Source organism: Entelurus aequoreus, linkage group LG07, assembly GCF_033978785.1.
Source record: "Entelurus aequoreus isolate RoL-2023_Sb linkage group LG07, RoL_Eaeq_v1.1, whole genome shotgun sequence".
Classification (NCBI taxonomy): Eukaryota; Metazoa; Chordata; class Actinopteri; order Syngnathiformes; family Syngnathidae; genus Entelurus; species Entelurus aequoreus.
Genome location: NC_084737.1, coordinates 59,520,056 through 59,542,773, shown reverse-complemented (window position 1 = coordinate 59,542,773; position 22,718 = coordinate 59,520,056). Strand labels below are relative to the sequence as shown.

General features: G+C 40.8%; 1 protein-coding gene across 1 annotated transcript in view; it reads right to left on the bottom strand.

Moving 5' to 3' along the window:
- The window catches only part of arhgap1 (Rho GTPase activating protein 1), a 50,746-nt gene extending 31,035 nt beyond the window's left edge, over positions 1 to 19,711 (bottom strand). Inside the window, exon 1 of the mRNA XM_062054107.1 lies at positions 19,583 to 19,711. The gene's annotated coding sequence lies outside the window, so the exon portion shown is untranslated. The remainder of the gene's footprint in view (positions 1 to 19,582) is intronic.
- Positions 19,712 to 22,718: the final 3,007 nt, after the last annotated feature.

The following is a 22,718-nucleotide window of genomic DNA, read 5'->3' as shown; positions in this document are numbered from 1 at the left end:
GCGTTTGGCGGCCCGGAGACGTAGGAAGTCAAGGTGAGGTCGGCGGCTAGCGCGGCTAGCACTCCAACAAAGTCCTCCTGGTTGTGTTGCTGTAGTCCGCTGCTAATACACCGATCCCACCTACAACTGTCTTCTACGTCATCATACCGCGACGTTTCAGCCGGATATTTCCCGGGAAATTTTAAATGTCACTTTATAAGTTAAAGGCCTACTGAAACCCACTACTACCGACCACACAGTCTGATAGTTTATATATCAATGATGAAATCTTAACATTGCAACACATGCCAATACGGCCGGGTTAACTTATAAAGTGACATTTAAAATTTCCCGGGAAATATCCGGCTGAAACGTCGCGGTATGATGACGTATGCGCGTGACGAAGTCGGAGTAACGGAAGTTATGGTACCCCGTAGAATCCTATACAAAAAGCTCTGTTTTCATTTCATAATTCCACAGTATTCTGGACATCTTTTGCAATTTGTTTAATGAACAATGAAGGCTGCAAAGAAGACAGTTGTAGGTGGGATCGGTGTATTAGCAGCGGACTACAGCAACACAACCAGGAGGACTTTGTTGGAGCGCTAGCCGCGCTAGTCGCCGACCTCACCTTGACTTCCTACGTCTCCGGGCCGCCAAACGCATCGGGTGAAGTCCTTCGTCCTTCTGCCGATCGCTGGAACGCAGGTGAGCACGGGTGTTGATGAGCCGATGAGGGCTGGCTGGCGTAGGTGGAGAGCTAATGTTTTTAGCATAGCTCTGTGCGGTCCGGTTGCTAAGTTAGCTTCAATGGCGTCGTTAGCACAGCATTGTTAACCTTCGCCAGCCTGGAAAGCATTAACCGTGTATTTACATGTCCACGGTTTAATAGTATTGTTGATTTTCTATCTATCCTTCCAGTCAGGGGTTTATTTTTTTTGTTTCTATATGCAGTTAAAGCACGATGCTATCACGTTAGCTCGTAGCTAAAGCATTTCGCCGATGTATTGTCGTGGAGATAAAAGGCACTGAATGTTCATTTCGCGTTCTTGACTCTCATTTTCAAGAGGATATAGTATCCGAGGTGGTTTAAAATACAAATCCGTGATCCACAATAGAAAAAGGAGAGTGTGGAATCCAATGAGCCAGCTTGTACCTAAGTTACGGTCAGAGCGAAAAAAGATACGTCCATCACTGCCTCTCAAGTCCTTCACTGTAACGTTCCTCATCTACGAATCTTTCATCCTCGCTCAAATTAATGGGGTAATCATCACTTTCTCGGTCCGAATCTCTCTCGCTCCATTGTAAACAACGGGGGCTTGTGAGGAATACTAGCTCCTGTGACGTCACGCTACTTCCGGTACAGGCAAGGCTTTTTTTTATCAGCGAGCAAAAGTTGCGAACTTTATCGTCGATTTTCTCTACTAAATCCTTTCAGCAAAAATATGGCAATATCGCGAAATGATCAAGTATGACACATAGAATGGATCTGCTATTCCCGTTTAAATAAAAAAAAATCATTTCAGTAGGCCTTTAACCCGGCCGTATTGGCATGTGTTGCAATGTTAAGATGTCATCATTGATATATAAACTATCAGACTGTGTGGTCGGTAGTAGTGGGTTTCAGTAGGCCTTTAAACACACTAAGAAGACGTATCGTATGTTTAAATGTACACATACTGCCAGTGGTGCAACTGCTACACTCTCCAACTACTCGTCCAGAAGTAGTCAAAGTACGACACCCTTTTCAACTTATTGTCAATCTTGTACTAACAATAGGTTCAATTCCGACACATTTTGTTTCTTGTGCACACACGTCTTTTTCTCACACACAACACATCTCATTATCCCTCAATAATCTTTTAGGCACAAACGTCCAAAATGCGTTGCAAAAAACAATAGCGTCCTCTGCTGCGGCTCATTCAGAAATTGCACAGTCCATCTTCACGTAGGTATATTTCTCTGGTTTATAAGTAAAATTTCTATCCATCGATCCATTTTCTACCACTTGTCCCTCTCGGGTTCACGGGGGTGCTGGAGCCTATCCCAGCTGCATTCGGGCGGAAGGCGGGGTATACCCTGGAAAGTCGCCTCCTCATCTATGGGGTGGACCACGGTGGCACGTGTCACCCCTAAATTCTGACAGGCCACCCCAGGTGCCACCGCACTCAGAGGCGAAACAATTTGAAGCAGTGTTTTTCAAACTGCGCTACATGTACCACTCGGGCTCCATCTAGTGGTATGCCAAAGGTATGCTTAATTCAGAGGTCCCCAAAGTAAGCACGAGGATTTACCCATATTTACTTTTAAAACATGAATTAAGAATTTACAGATTACAGCTATCAGTACTCACCACATGCTTCATAGTAATGAATAAAGCACAGACTCACTATATCAGTGGTTCTTAACCTGGGTTTGATCGAACCCTAGGGGTTCGGTGAGTCGGCCTCAGGGGTTCGGTGGAGCCTCTGCCGCGGAGGTCAAGACAAACCCGACTCATCGTGTAAATAAAAACTTCTCCCTATCGCCGTATTATGGATACCACCGGCCCCGAACAATGTTCCCTCTAATGATTTGCAGGTTTTGATTGATTGATTGATTGAGACTTTTATTAGTAGGTTGCACAGTGAAGTACATATTCCGTACAATTGACCACTAAATGGTAACACCCGAATAAGTTTTTCAACTTGTTTAAGTCGGGGTCCCCTTAAATTGATTCATGATACAGATATATACTATCATATATACTATCATCATAATACAGTCATCACATAAGATAATCACATTGAATTATTTACATTATTTACAATCAGGGGTGTGGAGGGGGGGGAGGATATGGACATCAAGTAGTGGACATAGAGAGAGAGAGAGAGAGAGAGAGAGAGAGAGAGAGAGAGAGAGAGAGAGAGAGAGAGAGATCAGAAGGCATAAGAAAAAGAAAAAGTATCTGCATTTGATTGTTTACATTTGATTATTAGCAATCCGGGGAGGGTGTTAGTTTAGGGTTGTAGCTGCCTGGAGGTGAACTTTTATTGCGGTTTTGAAGGAGGATAGAGATGCCCTTTCTTTTATACCTGTTGGGAGCGCATTCCACATTGATGTGGCATAGAAAGAGAATGAGTTAAGACCTTTGTTAGTTCGGAATCTGGGTTTAACGTGGTTAGTGGAGCACCCCCTGGTGTTGTGGTTATGGCGGTCATTTACGTTAAGGAAGTAGTTTGACATGTACTTCGGTATCAGGGAGGTGTAGCGGATTTTATAGACTAGGCTCAGTGCAAGTTGTTTAACTCTGTCCTCCACCTTGAGCCAGCCCACTTTAGAGAAGTGGGTAGGAGTGAGTATGTGTAATTTGTTGTGAGTTTATGCAGTGTGTTGGTTTTGTTCTTTGAACAAGGTGATGTTCATGCACGGTTCATTTTGTGCACCAGTAAAAAAAAACATATAACTTTGTATTAAATTGGAAAAAAAAAACATTTTATTTTTCACTAAAGAAGGATTTGGTGAATGCGCATATGAAACTGGTGGGGTTCGGTACCTCCAACAAGGTTAAGAACCACTGCACTATATAGATACTAATTGAACAACCATTTCAAACTCATGGTGCAATTATTCGGAAACCAATACAAAACATTAAAATATGTGAAAGACACCATTTTCCTACTGAACTACATGAACATTATACAAAATGTCTAATAGTACCACATAAATAAAAAAGTCCTTTTAGTAGACATGATGGGTAATATATACAAAACACTTTCCACACTTGAACATGTGTGATGCATTTTAGTTGCTTGAGGGACATTTATAGAAAATGAATGGATGGCTAGATATTTCTGATGGATTACAAAACACTTTAAGCGGTCAGGAAAGTAAATATGGTTCACATACTCTTTGCTGAAGGCTCCGAACAAGGCTTTTAAATCTGGCGACATGGTAGCACTTAAAACAGCCAGAGCTAACCTGAACCGTGCCATTAGGGTTGCAAAGCGTGCTCACAGTCAGAAAGTGCAGGACTTCTTCGAGAACCCCACAAACACTAGACGAATGTGGCAGGGCATACAGTTAATCACGGACTATAAAGCTGCCCCCCATCCCTGTGACAACAGCATCAGCTTCCTTAATGACCTAAACAACCACTTTGCAAGGTTTGAGGCACTTAACACCACTCCGGCGAGGAAATCCATCCCTCGCCCTGATGAGCAGCGGATGTCCGGAAAACCCTGAGGAGAGTGAACCCCCGAAAAGCAGAAATACCTGATGACATTCCGGGAAAGGTGCTTAAGGGATGTGCAGACCAGCTAGCTGGGGTTCTCACAGACATCTTCAACACCTCACTGACCCAGTCTGTGGTACCATTATGTTTTAAGACAGCCACAATCATTCCAGTGCCTAAAAAAACCCAAATCTCCTCCCTCAATGATTATCGTCCTGTGGCACTCACCCCCATCATAATGAAGTGCTTCGAGAGGCTGGTAAAGGAATACATTGGCTTCAGACTTCCCCCCACATTCGACCCATACCAGTTTGCTTATCGCCCTAACCGCTCCACAGAGGACACCATCTCCTCTAGTCTGCACTCCACCTGAGCTTAGAACATCTGGAAGGAAAGGACACACGTGCGGATGTTGTTTCTGGACTTCAGCTCGGCGTTCAACACCATCATCCCGCAGCACTTGGTGAGCAAACTGGCTCCCCTTGGATTCAGTACCCCCCTATGCAACTGGCTGCTTGACTTCCTCACAGACAGACCTCAGTCGGTGAGAGTGGGCGACAACACCTCCAGTGCCATCTCCCTGAGCACCGGCTCCCCCCAGGGATGTGTTCTGAGTCCGCTGCTGTTCACGTTGATGACCCATGACTGCTGCGCCAGGTCCACTACTAACCACATTGTGAAGTATTCGGGCGACACAACAGTAGTGGGCCTCATCCGTGACAACAACGACATGGACTACAGGGAGGAGGTGAAACATCTGGTTGACTAGTGCAGAACCAACAACCTGGTCCTGAACGTCGACAAGACCAAGGAGATCATCGTCGACTTCAGGAAGCCCAAATCCAGCCACGCTCCACTCTTCATCAACGGCACAGCGGTAGAGATGGTAAGCAGCACCAAGTTCCTGCGGGTGCAGATACCTGACAATATGACCTGGTCACTACACTACACACTCAGCAGCGCGTGCACTTTTTGCGTCGGATGAAAAAAGCACAGCTCCATCCCCCCTTTCTCACCACATTCTACAGAGGCACTATAGAGAGCCTGCTGACCAACAGCATCTCTGTCTAGACTGGAGCCTGCAGTGCCTCAGACTGGAAGTCTCTGCAGAGAGTGGTTAGGACGGCGGAAAAAGATCATCAGGACTCCTCTTCCTCCTATCCAGGAGATCGCAAAAAGCCGCTGCCTGACCAGGGCTCAGAAAATCTGCAGAGACTCCTCCCACCCCCACCAAGGACTGTTTTCACTGCTGGACTCTAGAAAGAGGTTCCGCAGCCTCCGTAGCAGAACCCCCAGGTTCTGTAACAGCTTCTTCCCTCAGGCCGTAAGACTCTTGAACGCATCATAATAATCCCCTCAATTCCCCCCAAAAATGGATTAACTCGCTGGAATATAAAGACAATATAACATACATCCATAAACGTGGATGCATATGCAAAAGTGCAATATCTTTATCTGTACAGTAATGTATTTATTTATATCTGCACCTTATTGATTTTTTATCCTGCACTACCATGAGCTAATGCAACACAATTTTGTTCTTATCTGTACTGTAAAGTTAAAATTTGAATGACAATAAAAAGGAAGTCTAAGTCTAAGTCTAGTCTAAGTATTTAATATTCAATGTTTTATCGATTATACTTCATATTGAAGTGGCGTGCAATCTAAAGCCTGGTGTATGCCTTGGTGTCACGTAACTTGTGTAGGCGCGCACATACTTAGACTTAGACTTCCTCTTATTGTCATTCAAATTTGAACTTCACAGTACAGATAAGAACTAAATGTTGTTGCATTAGCTCATTTTAATGCAGGATAAAGAGCAATAGGGTGCAGATATAAATGAATAGATTACTGTACAGATAAATATATTGCACTTTCGCATATGCATCCACGTTTATGGATGTATGTTATATTGTCTTTATATTGCCAGGTAATCTTGATCGGCGGATTAAGCATGCACATATTCAGGTGGAGGGCAATCTTTTCCGGTGTGTAGTGCGCGCACATATTGGCAGGCAATCTTTATCTGCACGCACATGTTTGGGTGGCGGGCATTCTTTTTTGATTGATGATGACCGATGATGAGCAGCCAGGTTCCAGACTTCCGTGGTCCTTCACTAAACGTCATTTTAGATCCAATATATAATTTTTTTACACAACCGTGTTTAAAGTGTTTGCCTGCCAATACTAGAACAGGCGCATTCATCTGTTTTGAGCATTTTCTCAGTCCCACCATCTTTTGTTATTCCACTGTAACTCTAGTTTTACTCTGTCCAGGTCAGGTATTTGTTGTGCAAATACTCTTAAAGGCATACTGTGTAATATTTTAAATTATTCTGTTGCCAGCAATGTAAAGAGGGGATTTGAACGAGGACCTAATCTGTTTAAATTTAAATAAAATGTTTATAAATAAATGATGAATTTAACATCCTGTTTAGTTGTTTAAAATGGATCCTTAGTAGTTGCTTCACAGTAGCCACTAATCTTCCTGGGGTCAATACAATGACAACATCTAATTAATCTCAAGAATACATACACAGAAAAAACCCTCAATAATAAAAGATATGCCTATAAAATGCTATACCTAAACAGTACTACAACCCATAATATACATAATAAAGAATACAATGGAATTAAAAAACGGTCTTTAGTGTAGTAGCTTTTTAAGCTTGTTTTTAAAAGCCCTTACATTATTTGATTCCTTAAATGCACGAGGCAGCCTATTCCACTAGGAAGCAGCTCTGTAAAAAAAAGTTGTTTGCATAGCACATGTTCTTTAACCTGACTCTCATCAGATCCTTGTAGTTCGCTGAGCTCCACACAAGGATCTGGAAAATCTCAGAAGGAGATGTATTTCAGAAGGCGAGGCCTTGTAAAAAAAATCATTGTATGTGATTGGATAAACAACTTGTCGGTTATCTTGAATGACGTGCTACTTCAACCACTCACATCGAAATCAACCCGTGATGCTGATGAGAGCGACGCTGGGAAATACAAACCCGGTCGGAAGAAGAGCCAAAACATCCTTGCCACCAATAAATGCCTTCAAAACCGTTCCCTGTTAATTTTTTAAAGAATTAATATTAAATAGATTCAACAAAACAGGTGCAATAGCAGAATCAATGTCAGCACACAACGCAGCAAGGGCTGCGGGCCGCCATTGTTGTTTGAATCAAACAGTCGCTTCGGCGCTACGTCACATCTTTCAAATCCCGCCCGGCAATCCTGATTGGTTCATTATTTTTTGCTATCTGGAAGGAGTTTGCAATGCCTTCGAGCCCAGATCCTTGTGTGGAGCTCAGCGAACTACGAGGGTCTGGCGAGAGTCAGGTTACATGTTTTTTTGCTCCTGGTACTACAATGTTTCCATTAGTCTGTTGTCTAGTGGAGTGTCTGTTAAAAACATATATTTTAGAACAGAGGTCGGCAACCTTCAACATAGCCAATTGAGCCCATTTCTCCCAAATAAAACCCACCTAGAGTCGCAAACCCTGTTTGATTCCTGAAATGACGATAATACCACTTATAATTTCGTTCCACTTATGCTATAGAATTTATTAAATCAAACACTTGACAAAATACGACTCACATTTTATTTCTGGGTGTAACAAAGCAAATCACCAAATTATTTTGAACACTAGAAAAATACACTGGTCCTTCTCTTAATAATGGATTTTAAAAAATCAACTCACTCCAAAATTTGAAAGGCATACAACTGCGGCATATTTAATTTGACTAAAAAGGGAAAACAACAATCTCGTCATCAATGAAAGCAAATTAATAAAAATGTAAATAAATACAATTTTTCTCTTTTTTGATCCGTCCATTGCTAGCTTAACGGGGGTTTACCGCCAAAAACAATACAATTGCTTGGCAGCAAGACATGACACGTAGGGGCTGTGACATACAGTTCGATCGACAATATATTAAAATATGTTTTATTTTCATATGACAAGATCCCAGAACTCTCCAAAATAACAACTGTTAAATTACAATGAACTAACTCAATAAAATAAAATGTAATGAATTAAGTAGCCATTATTTGTAGACATTTTGTTTAAAAGCCAAAGGGAGCCACAACGGAGGCATGAAAGAGCCGCATGCGGCTCCAGAGCCGCTGGTTGCAGACCTGTTTTAGAGTGTAATAATCTGCTGTCAATGTAACTTCTGTTAATTTGTGCAATAACTTGCTGCCAATGTCCATCAATTTTCTACCGCGTGTCCCTTTTTGGGGATTTTGTGTAATTTGTGTTTAGGATTCCAGTTTGTATTTCTTCCTTTTACATGTTTTTTCTACAAAACCCAAAACCCGTGAAGTTGGCACGTTGTGTAAATTGTTAATAAAAACAAAATACAATGATTTGCAAATCCTTTTTAACTTACATTCAATTGTATACACTACACAGACAAGATATTTAATGTTTGAACTGAGAAACATATTTTTTTTGCAAGTAACCATTAACTTAGAATTTAATGGCAGCAACACATGGCAAAAAAGTTGGCACAGGGGCATTTTTACCACTGTGTTACATGGCCTTTCCATTTCACAACACTCAGTAAACGCTTGGGAACTGAAGAGACCAATTTTTTAAGTTTTTCAGGTTGAATTATTTCCCAATCTTGCTTGATGTACAGCTTAAGTTGTTCAACAGTCCGGGCTCTCCGTTGTTGTATTTTACGCTTCATAATGCGCCACACATTTTCAATGGGAGACAGGTCTGGACTACAGGCAGGCCAGTCTTAAACTGTTGGACAATTTGCTCACGCATTTCTTCACAAAGTGGTGACCCTCTCCCCATCCTTGTTTGACTGAGCATTTCATAGAAGCTGCTTTTATACCCAATCATTAGGGGTGTAACGGTACACAAAAATTTTGGTTCGGTACATACCTCGGTTTAGAGATCACTGTTCGGTTCATTTTCGGTACAGTAAAAAAAATATTTATATATACATTTTTTGGTTATTTATTCACCAAATTTGTAAACAATGGCTTTATCCTTTTAACATTGGGGACACTATAATAATTCTGCCCAAAAATAGAAATAGCTCTGTGTGTGATGGATGTGAGCCACCACTAGGCTGATCAGGGCAACAACAGGCAGTCATGAATGCTAAGCATAACAATAACATACATTTACACACAGGGTCGATTGCCAGGGTTAATGTGGTCAACATATATAAAATGAAAATTAAATAAGATAAGGCTCAGAATGTTTTCTTAACAAAACCTTTCTACATATAAAGTGCTTTTTTGATTGATTGATTGAGACTTGTATTAGTAGATTGCACAGTACAGTACATATTCGGTACAATTGACCACTAAATGTTAACTCAGATAGGGCTGGGCGATATATCGATATACTCGATATATAGCGGGTTTGTCACTGTGCGATATAGAAAATGACTATATCATGATATTCGAGTATACATTCTCACGCAGTTGCTTTTAGCTGCAGGCATACACTACAGGCTCTTCCCACTCTTTCTTGTCTGTCCTTCTCACAGACAACAAGTGCACCTTCTTACATACGTCACATACGTATACGCCCTCGCGGAGCAGAGAGCTAGCAGCATGGCTAAAGTTAGCTGTGGTGCGAGTGGTAATACGAGAGAAAGAAGGTGCGAATCTGGTAACAAATGAAGGAAGAATTAATTCCCAAGGAAAACAGCAGGGGGTCCATCGTCTGGCGGTGGTTTGGCTTCAAGTGGGAATATGTTGAACAGACAATCGTAATTTCTCAAGTGCGGGGAAAAAACATTGCTACAAAAAGTATCATTACTGCTAATATGTAGCATCATTTGAAAAGTCACCTGTTAGAGAATGAAGAGTGCTTACTCCGTATGTCAACATCTCCGTTCGGTGCCACACGCCCACACCATCAAAATGCCGAGGCAAAAATTTCAGATCAACACCGTATGTAGATTAACTACTATCACAGTATTGGACAGGACGTTGAAAATGTGTAATAAAGTTGTACTTTATATAAGAAAAAAATGGCATACAAAACTATCCTTATATCTTGTTATCTGTCATTCATTCACCCAAAGGCTTCTAATCCTCAATCTCAACAACCACAATGCACCTGCTCCCGGTCTTTTTAACATCCGGTTTGCCGCAATGAATTGTGGAACATGCAGTATTTTAGTTAACCCTTCGTTGAAGTAGAAAACAACTCAATTCAATGTCGGTGTTTCTCAAATAATCAATATCAAATACATGTATAAATCAAATCAATTCTTTTTAAACTCTTTTTAGCTGTAAATAATAATAGATAAATTTATCAGCATCTAAATCAAGCATGCAAATTATGAATGATCATCACACAAGAACTATATAACCCATACGTTACAACACCGTATGAAAAAAATAGTCAACAAAAGGAGACAACGTCCGCAGGAACCTACCACATAGCAAAGGACGTACAGTCGTACACAATTTGATTTCCTATTATGCAGCTAATTTTTATTTGACACTTATTGAAATATTTTGTGTGACATCATGCACAAAAGTGCACCTTATTTGTTTTAAACTACTGTAGTGACGTTCTGTACAAAAAGTGCACTTTAATTTAGTGTTGTTATATGTCATCTTAGTGACATCATGCACAAAAGTGCACTAATAGCTTGTTTTAAAATGTCTCTGACAATTTTGCACTTTCTGTTTTGGAAATGACATGAATGTTTGTGCCACTGCTTAATAACTGTTTAATAAATACAGTTTTGGTAAATTGACTTACTGTATTTTTCGGAGTATAAGTCGCTCCGGAGTATAAGTCGCACCGGTCGAAAATGCATAATAAAGAAGGAAAAAAACATATATAAGTCGCACTGGAGTATAAGTCGCATTTTTGGGGGGAAATTTATTTGATAAAACCCAACACCAAGAATAGACATTTGAAAGGCAATTCAAAATAAATAAAGAATAGTGAACAACAGGCTGAATAAGTGTACGTTATATGACGCATAAATAACCAACTGAGAACGTGCCTGGTATGTTAACGTAACATATTATGGTAAGAGTCATTCAAATAACTATAACATATAGAACATGTTATACGTTTACCAAACAATCTGTCACTCCTAATCGCTAAATCCCATGAAATCTTATACATCTAGTCTCTTACGTGAATGAGCTAAATAATATTATTTGATATTTTACGGTAATGTGTTAATAATTTCACATATAAGTCGCTCCTGAGTATAAGTCGCACTCCCGGCCAAACTATGAAAAAAACTGCGACTTATAGTCCGAAAAATATGGTAGTTGTGATTTCCCTCTCTGCATGAAAGTTTAAAATGAGCATATATTAATGCAGTATGAACAAGAATGTTTTAATGTAGACACATAGAATCATAATACTGCTGTGATTATATGTATCAAGTGTTCATTCAAGGCCAAGGCAAAATATTGAGATATATTGAGATATATATCGTGTATCACGATATGGCCTAAAAATATTGAGATATTAAAAAAAGGCCATAACGCCCAGCCCTAGCCTCAGATTAACTTTTATTTCCCCCCCCCCAGCCTTTAACCCTGGTGACTTTCACTCAACCTTCATGTTTTTTGCCAGAAAAATCAGTTTATCCACATTGTCTGCAGAAAGAGCAGACCTATTGCAGTTACAATGTCTCCAGCTGTGGAAAATACCCTTTCGCTGGGCACGGAGGTAGCAGGTATGGCGAGGTAGTGCCTGGCTAACTTGGCAGTAAGAGGATATATGGGCTCATTGTTCTTCCACCATAGAAGTGGGTCAAAATCTAGTTTTTAATGCAATATGGTCTTAAATCTGCTGCTATAAAAACACCAACGGCATTTGTTATTGCTTTAGCCCTGCCTGACTCGCCGAGGAGAGGCTGCTTGAATGCGGTGTTTGCACGACGCCCATCTTTCTCTTCGTTGAAGCGATGTTCACTTGGGGGTGGTGCTGCTTCAAATGGGTTAGCATGTTTGACGTGTTGGCAGAAGCATACCCTACTGCTGCTGGACAATGTCGGCAAACAGCTTTCGTTTTGTCCGCCTCTCGTCCTCCATTGTTGTATCGCACCGCGAAGCCGAAGTGTTCCCAAACGGGAGATCTTAACGAGGCAAGAGGGTCTTCCAGCTCTGGCTTTTACATGTTGTCGTAGCCTAGGCTGACCATATTCTGAAATCCCAAAAAGAGGACACATATATGCGTGCCGAGGCGGGCAGCACGCCAAGGCCGGGACTAGGTGAAAATTTGCCAATGATACTCGAACTTGCTTTATAAATAATATATTTATTTAGATAAAGCATTTTTTCTCCTCTGTTGACAGCAGTGTTGGCGCTAGGAATTTTCAAAATGGGGTCCCACAGTAAATTTTTGGGGTCCCACTTTTTTGTAAGCGTTTTGAAACAAAATTATAAACGTATGCATTATCCTGTTATATCTCACATTCTATATCAGACCTGGGCATTCTGCGGCCCGCGGGCCACATCGGGCCCTTTGTGCGTCCCTGTCCGGCCCGCGTGAACCAACGTTCCCTCGAAGGTGCGTGCCTGCGCTATTGCGCACTGCTCAAGCGTCTGCTGCGCGCACCAAATATATGCCGCGCACCAAATCAAATCCCATCTGAATTCTAAACAAAATAAACATATTTATTCTATGTAATTTTGCAATGCAACTTTGAGTGACAGTGACAACAAGCGGCCCTAACGGTGTTCGTCAACACCGTTCAATTGAACACCGTTCAATTATGGTAACGTCTATCGAGATGCTTCGAGGACAGGAATTATATCGATCACTTTATTGAGCAAAACTGTTTATATTCGGACATAACCACACCAAAAACATGAGTAAAACAATTCTATCTCGAAAAACTAGTCATTTTCTGCCGTACAAACCAGGCCAAAACCAACTTGTCATCTGTCACCAACACGCATAGCACTAAACCCCTGGTGCGTTTATGGCCGCACAAAAAGTCGGACAACTCAAACACCACACAAAGTTACACTATGACTTCTCAGTCATACGTGTGCTTATTTTACTGTCATTTATTATTAATGTTAATTTATTTATATTAGTCATGGAATGCTGTTATATACACTATGTTGAAGTATTACTATTATTATTAATTATTATTGTTATTATTATTATTATTATTATTATTTATCTTACGGTATATATCAAAAATAATATTGAGCAAAATTTAATTGAAATATTGTCGATGTGGCCCTCCAGCAGTGCTCGGGTTGCTCATGCGGCCCCCGGTAAAAATGAATTGCCCACCCCTGTTCTATATTGTGTTTTGGAAAAAGGTTGTCATAAACGTTACTTAATTCATTAAAAAAAAAAAGAAAAAAAGAAAACAAATGTGTATACATATGTACATTTTTAAGATTAAGATTAAAGCACCAATGATTGTCACACACACACTAGATGTGGTGAAATTTGTCCTCTGCATTTGTCCCATCCCCTTGGGGAGCAGTGGGCAGCAGCGGCGCCGCGCCCGGGAATCATTTTGGTGATTTAACCCCCAACTCCAACCCTTTGTTGCTGAGTGCCAAGCAGGGAGGTTATGGGTCCCATTTTTATTGTCTTTGGTATGACTCGGCTGGGATTTGAACTCCAACCAAATGTATTCAGTTATAAACATGCATTCACTTTCTTCTTTCCTTTATGGATCTAAACGTTACCGCTGCTAGTAGTTTTTTCTATGTTTTTATTTAATAAGTTGTTGGTGTATTTATTTCAGTATAAAAGTGTAAAAAGTGTTTTGCTTCGGTCATGAAATGATGATAATGGTGTGCCAGGGCATTTACATACATTTTATATTTAACATACATTTGATATTTAACGCTTAAATATCTGGAGTCTACATCAACTTCAGATCTATTCCTCATTTCAAAATGTTTTAGTTTTTTTTATGTTGTTTTTTTGTTTTCCGCCCTTTTTTGTCAAACAAAACTATGTTTTTAATGGCAAACACACAAAATATGCAAAATCTTCCACCAAAAATATTATTCTAAGTGGAATATTTGATGTGAAGTAATCGGAACCTTTGATAGGTCAATAATTCATAACAACATTGATTTTGATTCAATATTATGTTTTGAGCAATGACAGTTTGAAAGAAAAAAAAAAAACAGCTTTGTTTTATTAGTCAACATTGCAACTTTTTCTAAATTACATTTAACCTTTAAGCTTCTTTATTTCACTTTTGTTATGTTTTTGTTTATTTTAATAGTATTTTTAGAATATGCCATGGGCCTTTAAAACATTAGCTGCCGGCCGCAAATGGCCTCCGGGCACACTTTTGACACCCCTGCTATAACCTGTCAGGGTCCCAGCTATGGGTTAAATAGCATTTCAAAGACCTCAACGGTGGAAGTGGCGGAGGATGACACTGCATGTCACAACGTCACTGAAGGCGGATGAAGGCTGCAACAGAGGGTGGTCTCCAGTCGTCATGGATCCATGCCACTGGATCAAGGCCCCTCTCTGCCAAGGACCGTGTGGTGGCTGCAGGCGCATCAGTCTCCCCACGCTAAAAGACGTCACACGCAGGCGTCCTCCCGAATGGGAACCCATCCATTCTGAGGACAGTCATACTCGACTACGAGTGACTGCCGACGATGAGATAATAAAAAATGTAATCTTATAAATCTATCGATAAAAAGCAGAGCCTGGAGATGCATGCGGATTTATCATAACTCTCTCGCTCTCTCCCCTCCCTCACGAATGCTGCTGCGCGCACAATTTGTTTTGTTTTTAACCCCTTCTTAACCCTGAACGTACATAGAAAATACACGCAACCCTAACTCAAAATGCCGGACATTTGAGGTATTTAAGAAACTCCGCACGGACAGACCCGCAAAAGAGGACATGTCCGGTAAAAAGAGGACGTATGGTCAGTATATCGTAGCCCGGTCGCTGCTAGCATACCGTGTGTTGTGCCTCGGTGTGCATTGTTTAAACAACGTGCGGTACGCTACTTAATGTTCATGTGGAAACCCGTTCGGTACACCTCCAAACCGAACCGAAACCCCCGTACCGAAACGGTTCAATACAAATACACGTACCGTTACACGCATACCAATCATGGCACCCACCTGTTCCCAATTAGCCTGTTCACCTGTGGGATGTTCCAAATAAGTGTTTGATGAGCATTCCTCAACTTTCTCAGTCTTTTTTGCCACTTGTGCCAGCTTTTTTGAAACATGTTGCAGGCATCAAATTCCAAATGAGCTAATATTTGCAAAAAATAACAAAGTTTACCAGTTCGAACGTTAAGTATCTTGTTTTCGCAGTGTATAGGTTGAACAGGATTTGCAAATCATTGTATTCTGTTTTTATTTACTATTAAAACAATGTGCCAACTTCCCTGGTTTTGTACATGTTAAATCTAAAGTAAATCTAAAACATTCACTGATTATGGGGCGGCATGGTGTAGTGGGTAGAGCAACAGTTCCAGAAACCTGAGGGTTGCAGGTTCGCTCCCCGCCTCTTACCATCCAAAAAAAATCGCTTCCGTTGTGTCCTTGGGCGGGACACTTCACCCTTGCCCCCGGTGCCGCTCACACCGGTGAATTGAATGATGAATGATAGGTGGTGGTCGGAGGGGCCGTTGGCGCAAATTGCAGTCACGCTTCCGTCAGTCTACCCCAGGGCAGCTGTGGCTATGAAAGTAGCTTACCACCACCAGGTGTGAATGAATGATTCTACATGTAAAAGCGACTGGGTACTTAGAAAAGCGCTATATAAATCCCAGGTATTATTATTATAATTAAAAATGAATCGATATGAAAATGATAAAAAGGCCCTCAAAAAAATATCGGAACCATTAATGTACATACTGTAAGTAACTTATCATTTCAAACAGGAAAATTCCCAGACAAAATTAAAATAGCTAAAGTAATACCACTTTACAAGACAGGAGATAAACATCAATTCACTAACCATCAATTCACTAACTACAGACCAGTTTCATTACTCCCACAATTTTCAAAATTTCTTAAAAGGATATCTAATAACAGATTAGACAAATTTATATATACATATATATAATTACTGTCAGCTAACCAATATGGATACGGAAAAAAAAATCTCAACATCAATAGCACAAATTGAAATATCCGAAGGAATTACTAATGCAATAAAACGTAATCAATGTGCAGCTGCAGTATTTATGGATCTATCAAAAGCATTTGATATAAACAATCACAATATCCTACTGAACAAATTAGAACAATAGGGCATTAGGGGAGTGGCTTTGAACTAGGTGAAAAGTTACTTAACCAATTGGAAGCTATGCGTGAGGCTAAAAGATTACATATCAGAATGTTGGGAGGTACTGTATATTGTGTTGTACCCCTGGGGTCAGCTCAAGGACCAACACTATTCAATCTATAAATAAACAACATCAGTCAAACCACAGAAGACCTTAAGGCAGGGATATGAAACATGCGGCCCGCGGGCACAGGTTCAACGCGGCTTGCGAGACAAGTTTGTTCAGTGTAATATTGAGCTGCATTGTTAAATTAAAGAAACTGCTGTTCTAAATGTGTCCACTGGATGTCACAATAGTAATTCCATCCATCCATCCATTTTCTACCGCTTGTCCCTTTCGGGGTCGCGGGGGGTGTTAGAGCCATACCGGAAGAGCAAGTATACCAAGCAAGAGGTACACGCTAATGCGGGGCTGCGACTGCTCCCCCTTGATCCAACATAAAACAAACAGGAGTAAAATAAACAATGGGTAACCCTACTTAAAATGCTGCATGAGACACTGCACATTGATATATCCATTCATCCATTTTCTACCGCTTGTCCCTTTTTTTGGGGGTCGTAGGGGGTACTGGAGCCTATCTCAGCTGCACTTGGGCGGAAGGCGGGGTACATTGATATAGTTCTGCGAAAATACTTGTCTTCTGTGCAACTTTTAAGAAAGTGAACAGTGTGTGATTTACTGCTGTACTGTCAGTCTTTTAAGTTTGTATTATTGGTCTGTTGAAATTGTTCACACGTTGTACAGCTTTTATTTTTCTATTAATACACAAAGATGCCTCGAAGGCAGGGAGTAACTCAACACTCAACAATCAAATGCAGATTCTTTTTCTTATGCCTTCTGATCTCTCTCTCTCTCTCTCTCTCTCTCTCTCTCTCTCTCTCTCTCTCTCTCTCTCTCTCTCTCTCTATGTCCACTACCCACCCCCCCTCCACACTCCTGATTGTAAATAATGTAAATAATTCAATGTGATTATCTTGTGTGATGACTGTATTATGATGATAGTATATATGATAGTATATATCTGTATCATGAATCAATTTAAGTGGACCCCGACTTAAACAAGTTGAAAAACTTATTCGGGTGTTACCATTTAGTGGTCAATTGTACGGAATATGTACTTCACTGTGCAACCTACTAATAAAAGTCTCAATCAATCAATCAAAAACTCTTGAATAGTTTTTACATCTGTTTAAATGGTTTGTTGAGTTAGCAGAGGATTAATATGTGGAAATGACAAATGAGGTAGATGGTACATAGAAGAGTTTTTATTTATGCTTTATTTTGTTTTTTGTTCAACCCAAGATGAGCTGTGACTTAAATTCTAATTGCTTTTTAGATACACTGAGATTACGTCTAAGTTAATTGTGTTCTCTGTGGTGTTTTTGAAACGGCACCAAGTTTTTACTCAGAATTTGCAATTAACTTGAAGTGTTTTGTCAAGAGGATTATTTGTGATGTGTACATAAAACGAAGAAAACAATCTGAAGTTGTCGTAGTTGTATTTAAGTTATTATGCCATGATTTTGCTCAATGCGGCCCCTGAGCGGAAATGAGTTTGACACAAAATACCTCAAGTTAATATTATTCGCAGATGAAACGACTGTATTCTGCTCAGGGGAAAACCTAAAGAAAGTAATGAAAACAAATAAGGTAGAAATTAACAAACTAAAAAGATGTTTTGATAAAAACAGATTAGCCTTGAATTTAATTAAGCAAAACTAAAGTTATGTTACTTGAATAAAGCAAGATAAAAACTCAAACACAATTAAAAAATAGATGGTGTAGACATTGACATTGTACAGGAAAATATGTTTTAGAGGAGTTATAGTAGATAACAAAATGAGACAAAATGAGACAAATCTCAAAATACAGACAAATCTCTCAGCGCAAGTGATCAATCATTTGGTTTCAGTTTCAATTTACTTCAAACATGCTATACAGCTGGGCAAAATTTTTACTCTAGTTTTATCAAATTTGGATGGATTTATTTTATAAGCAAAATGCGATAAAAAAGGGTTGAAATCCCCTTTCGCACACGTGCGACAGTTTTTTATTTATTTTATAGTTGCATGTTTTATTTTTATGCGCATTTGCGAGTAAATTTGTTGCACCGTACAACACTGTTTGGGGGGCGGGGGGGCGTGAAAGAATAATGCTAAATTAATAATATTAAAACCACAGTAGACAAAAATGGCTACAAACTTAGCACAAGTGTTTGGGACAAGTTTGGGGAGATTTTGACAAGTTGGGCTCGCAGACCCCAGTTTGAGAATCACCGTTTTTTTTTTTTATTCCAGGCTCTGTAACGTTAATTTGTCTCTTGATTGGCTCCCTTGTTTTCTTGTTAATTTAATGTCGTTAAGTGCAGCGCAGTTTTGAGCAAAATGCCCACGCCGATGATGATGCGAGGGCATTGAGCGCGTACTACGGAAGGGGATCCCGCTACCCCTTGCATAATTTTCAAATGTGTGCGATTTAGACATTTGGAACGTCGAGCGCGATCTAATTAAGACGTTTACATGCATTTTAAAAAGCTGGTTGTAACAGAATACATACTATGATTATTTCTAGAGCACGTATGCTTAGTATATTGACAGACACATCCAGCACTGTGCTAACTTTACATCCTTCTCTTTTTTGGTTTTGGATTTGGTACATTATACTTCAGGTGTATTCAAAATGTCAGTATCGGATGAAAGAAAAAGTGAGCAGCCACGTATTGGTACAGCAATATCACATAGATTAAGAACAGAATAAAGGAGACAAAAACACTGAATTTGTGCTGACGTCCAATTTGTGCTAATCAAGCTAACGTTAGCAGAGCTAGCTTATAAAAAAACATTAGCAAAGCCGTCCCTTTTGAAACACTACAACCCGTGGTGTGTAAATACCACAAATACGGACATTAATTCTGTATAATATCTAATCCTTGTAGATGTGTCTTATTTTATCAGTGATACAAATTGAGGGAAAACCATACGATCATCGCAGAGAATTGTGGCTACAGTAAGCATAAACAAACTGGTGCACAAGCAACAATGGATAAACTGCGACCTCGCCTGACTGTCACGTGTACATCCCAACAATTACAGGATACAAATAAAACAATAATAAAAGTATGTGTTATTTCGTATTTACCTGAGAGCTTTTAGGGTACAAATGTCTCACCACAGACTTGATCCGCACTGCAACAACAAACCAGTGATGCAGCACCTTTTCCGCATTGGCACTTTCAAAATATATCCGGCTTTCCGTTTCCCCCCAACACTGTATACATGTCAAAATAAAAGCAAATGTGCGACGTTTAAAACCATACAAAAAACATTTGTATCAGTAGACTATATGAATTAATACTGTCGGAAGCTGTGCTTATTTAATGTTGTTTGACACAAATATAAATATAACTCACAAAATTATTTATAAAGCTAAAATAGGTGCAACTGCAGTCATCAACTTAAAGTGCCCTCTTTTGGGGTTATTATAAAATGTGTTTTGAACTGCAAATACAAATTCATTTACAAACTTGATCTTTTTTATTGAATTTTTGTACAGTCTGTCTCTCTCAGTTAAATGAGCCATATGTAATCTCCCCGTGACTGCGTGGGTTCCCTCCGGGCACTCCGGCTTCCTCCCACCTCCAAAGACATGCACCTGGGGATAAGTTGATTGGCAACACTAAATTGGCCCTAGTGTGTGAATGTGAGTGTGAATGTTGTCTGTCTATTTGTGTTGGCCCTGCGATGAGGTGGCGACTTGTCCAGGGTGTACCCCGCCTTCTGCCCGATTGTAGCTGAGATAGGCTCCAGTGCCCCCCGCGACCCCGAAGAGAATAAGCGGTAGAAAATGGATGGATGGATGTAATAATCTGGCCGGAAATGGTACCGCAATCACCGTTAAAATTCTGTAGTCCCCTCCCCCTCTCCATGACTGATGTTGCCAGATACGCATCCGAATACAGCTCGATCCACTGGGGTACTCCAAGGAACTTCAACTTTCACTGCCTCTTAAAGTTCAAGTTAAAGTTAAAGTACCAATGATTGTCACACACACACTAGGTGTGGCGAAATTTGACCCATCCCCCTTGATCACCCCCTGGGAGGTGAGGGGAGCAGTGAGCAGCAGCAGTGGCCGCGTCCGGGAATCATTTTTGGTGATTTAACCCCCAATTCCAACCCTTGATGCTGAGTGCCAAGCAGGGAGGTAATGGGTCCCATTTTTCATAGTCTTTGGTATGACTCGGCCGGGGTTTGAAGTCACAACCTACCAATCTCAGGGCGGACACTCTAACCACTAGGCTGGGGGTTGAGGTGCTGGCACCATAATAGCTGAATACACAAGCGTTTTGTCAATAAAACATCTCCAACCAACACATTTTACACAGAAATTAGGCTATTTTCAGGAATAAGTACGTCATCCCTGCTTACAATATCACAACAAATGGCAATCATTTGGTTATTGTCAGTTGTATCAGAAAACAAAGACTAAAACGGACTACAACCAACGCTAGCAATGGTTATACTGGTGAAAATAAGTAGAGCAGGCTTAGCAGCCTAATTTACGCACAAAACTAAAGCGGAGACATTTTACCAAGGTATGCCTATTAGCAATGTTCCCTCTAATTTTTCATGTGTGTGAGCAAACGCACAAACACCCCGAGCATTCAGTGGAATACAGACATGCACACTGTGGCCATACCAGCAGCACATTTGTCTCAAACCTGACATAACAATTTAAATGTCTTATTATTATAACCAAGTGACAGTAGTCATTTTCATGAGATTATTTTCCAATATATGTGATTTGTCCTACTTAAATATATATATTTTTTAAATCAGCTATGCACTATAGTATTCTATGCCTGGGTGGGGGTCCTGCTTTGGAAAGATTGTGTACCCCTTTCAGAGATCACATTCAGTTCCCCTAAAACATGCACATGTTGCATGAGATGAAGTGTTTATTAACTTTCTGTCTGTAAAATAAATATTTTTATTAGCAATTCTGTAGTTTTGTAACATAATTTCATGATTAATATCCAAAAAATTAACATTCTTAAGAAATGACAGTAAGCACACTGATTGAAGAGTCATAGTAAAACGACCTGAAATTTACACTTTATGTATAGTGTTGGAGTTGTCCAACTTTTTGTGTGGCCATAAACGCACCAGTGGCTAATTGCCTAGTGTATGTGTTGGTGCAAGTGAGAGAGAGAGCAAGCGGCTGCTGTTGATAGAACAGATGACAAAGAGTTGCTTTTGGCTTAGTTTGTACGGTAGACAATCACCAGTTTTGCTAGATAAAAGTATTTAAAACATTTTTTTTGTGTGGTCATGGCCGACAAAAAATTTCGCTAAATAAAGGGACCGATGGAATTCCTGTCCTCCTTAAAGTGTCTGGCGCTGGCTGGTCTCCGTGATCCTGTTGGCGTGTGGTTGCCGGTCGCAGTTTTTTCAATCGCTTTGATTTGATTGAGTGGTGCTGGCTATCTGGGGGTATTGCAGCTGCTGTTTCTGCTGCCGTTTGCTTGTGGTGTGGGCGCCCGTGGCTGCTGGGTCCGGTGCGGGGGGGTGGCTGATGTTGTGACTGGTGGCAGCGTGCGCACGTGGTGGTTGTCGGAGCTGACGAACTTGCCGGTTTCATACTCGTTTATTGTCGTGTTGGTTGGCTTGTCGAGTGTGGGCCTGGGATGCCTTTGCGCCCTGGCCGTGACAAACGCTACTATTTTGAAAGGCGAAAGTTACTTTACAAAAGTATAACGCAAATTTCCCCCGATAATTTATCCAGTAATATTCATAATGCCGACCATGGGTGCCATTGTCAACTGCCACAATCGAGGTGGGAGAGATATTCCTAGCTTGTATGGCATTCTTAAGCATATTTTTGGACAAGCAGGAGCGGCTGAAAAGAAGAGTTATGTCACAGCGGGGTCTCGAACCCACAATTCTCCCGCAGCAAGATCCTCCAACACTCTGTCTGGCAGCATGCCAGGACACTCCCCCGCATGCGCCAAACGCTTCACGCCCACGCTTCACGCCCACGCTTCGCCGCAGCTGCAGATTGTCAGCGATCAGCGCACCTGGCAGTAATCAGGAAGACAGCATAAAGACCAGTCGCTCTTTGGAACCTACGCCGGGACGTCGTTAACTCTCAGTATACCCGCCTTGTTCTGTGTGCTCGAGCTCTGTGCCTCGACCTCCATCCGGATTTTGGACTGCCTCCCTCGATCCTCGACCCTCACCCGGGGGCCCTCAGACGCTTGTCGGGTGCCTCGCCTAAG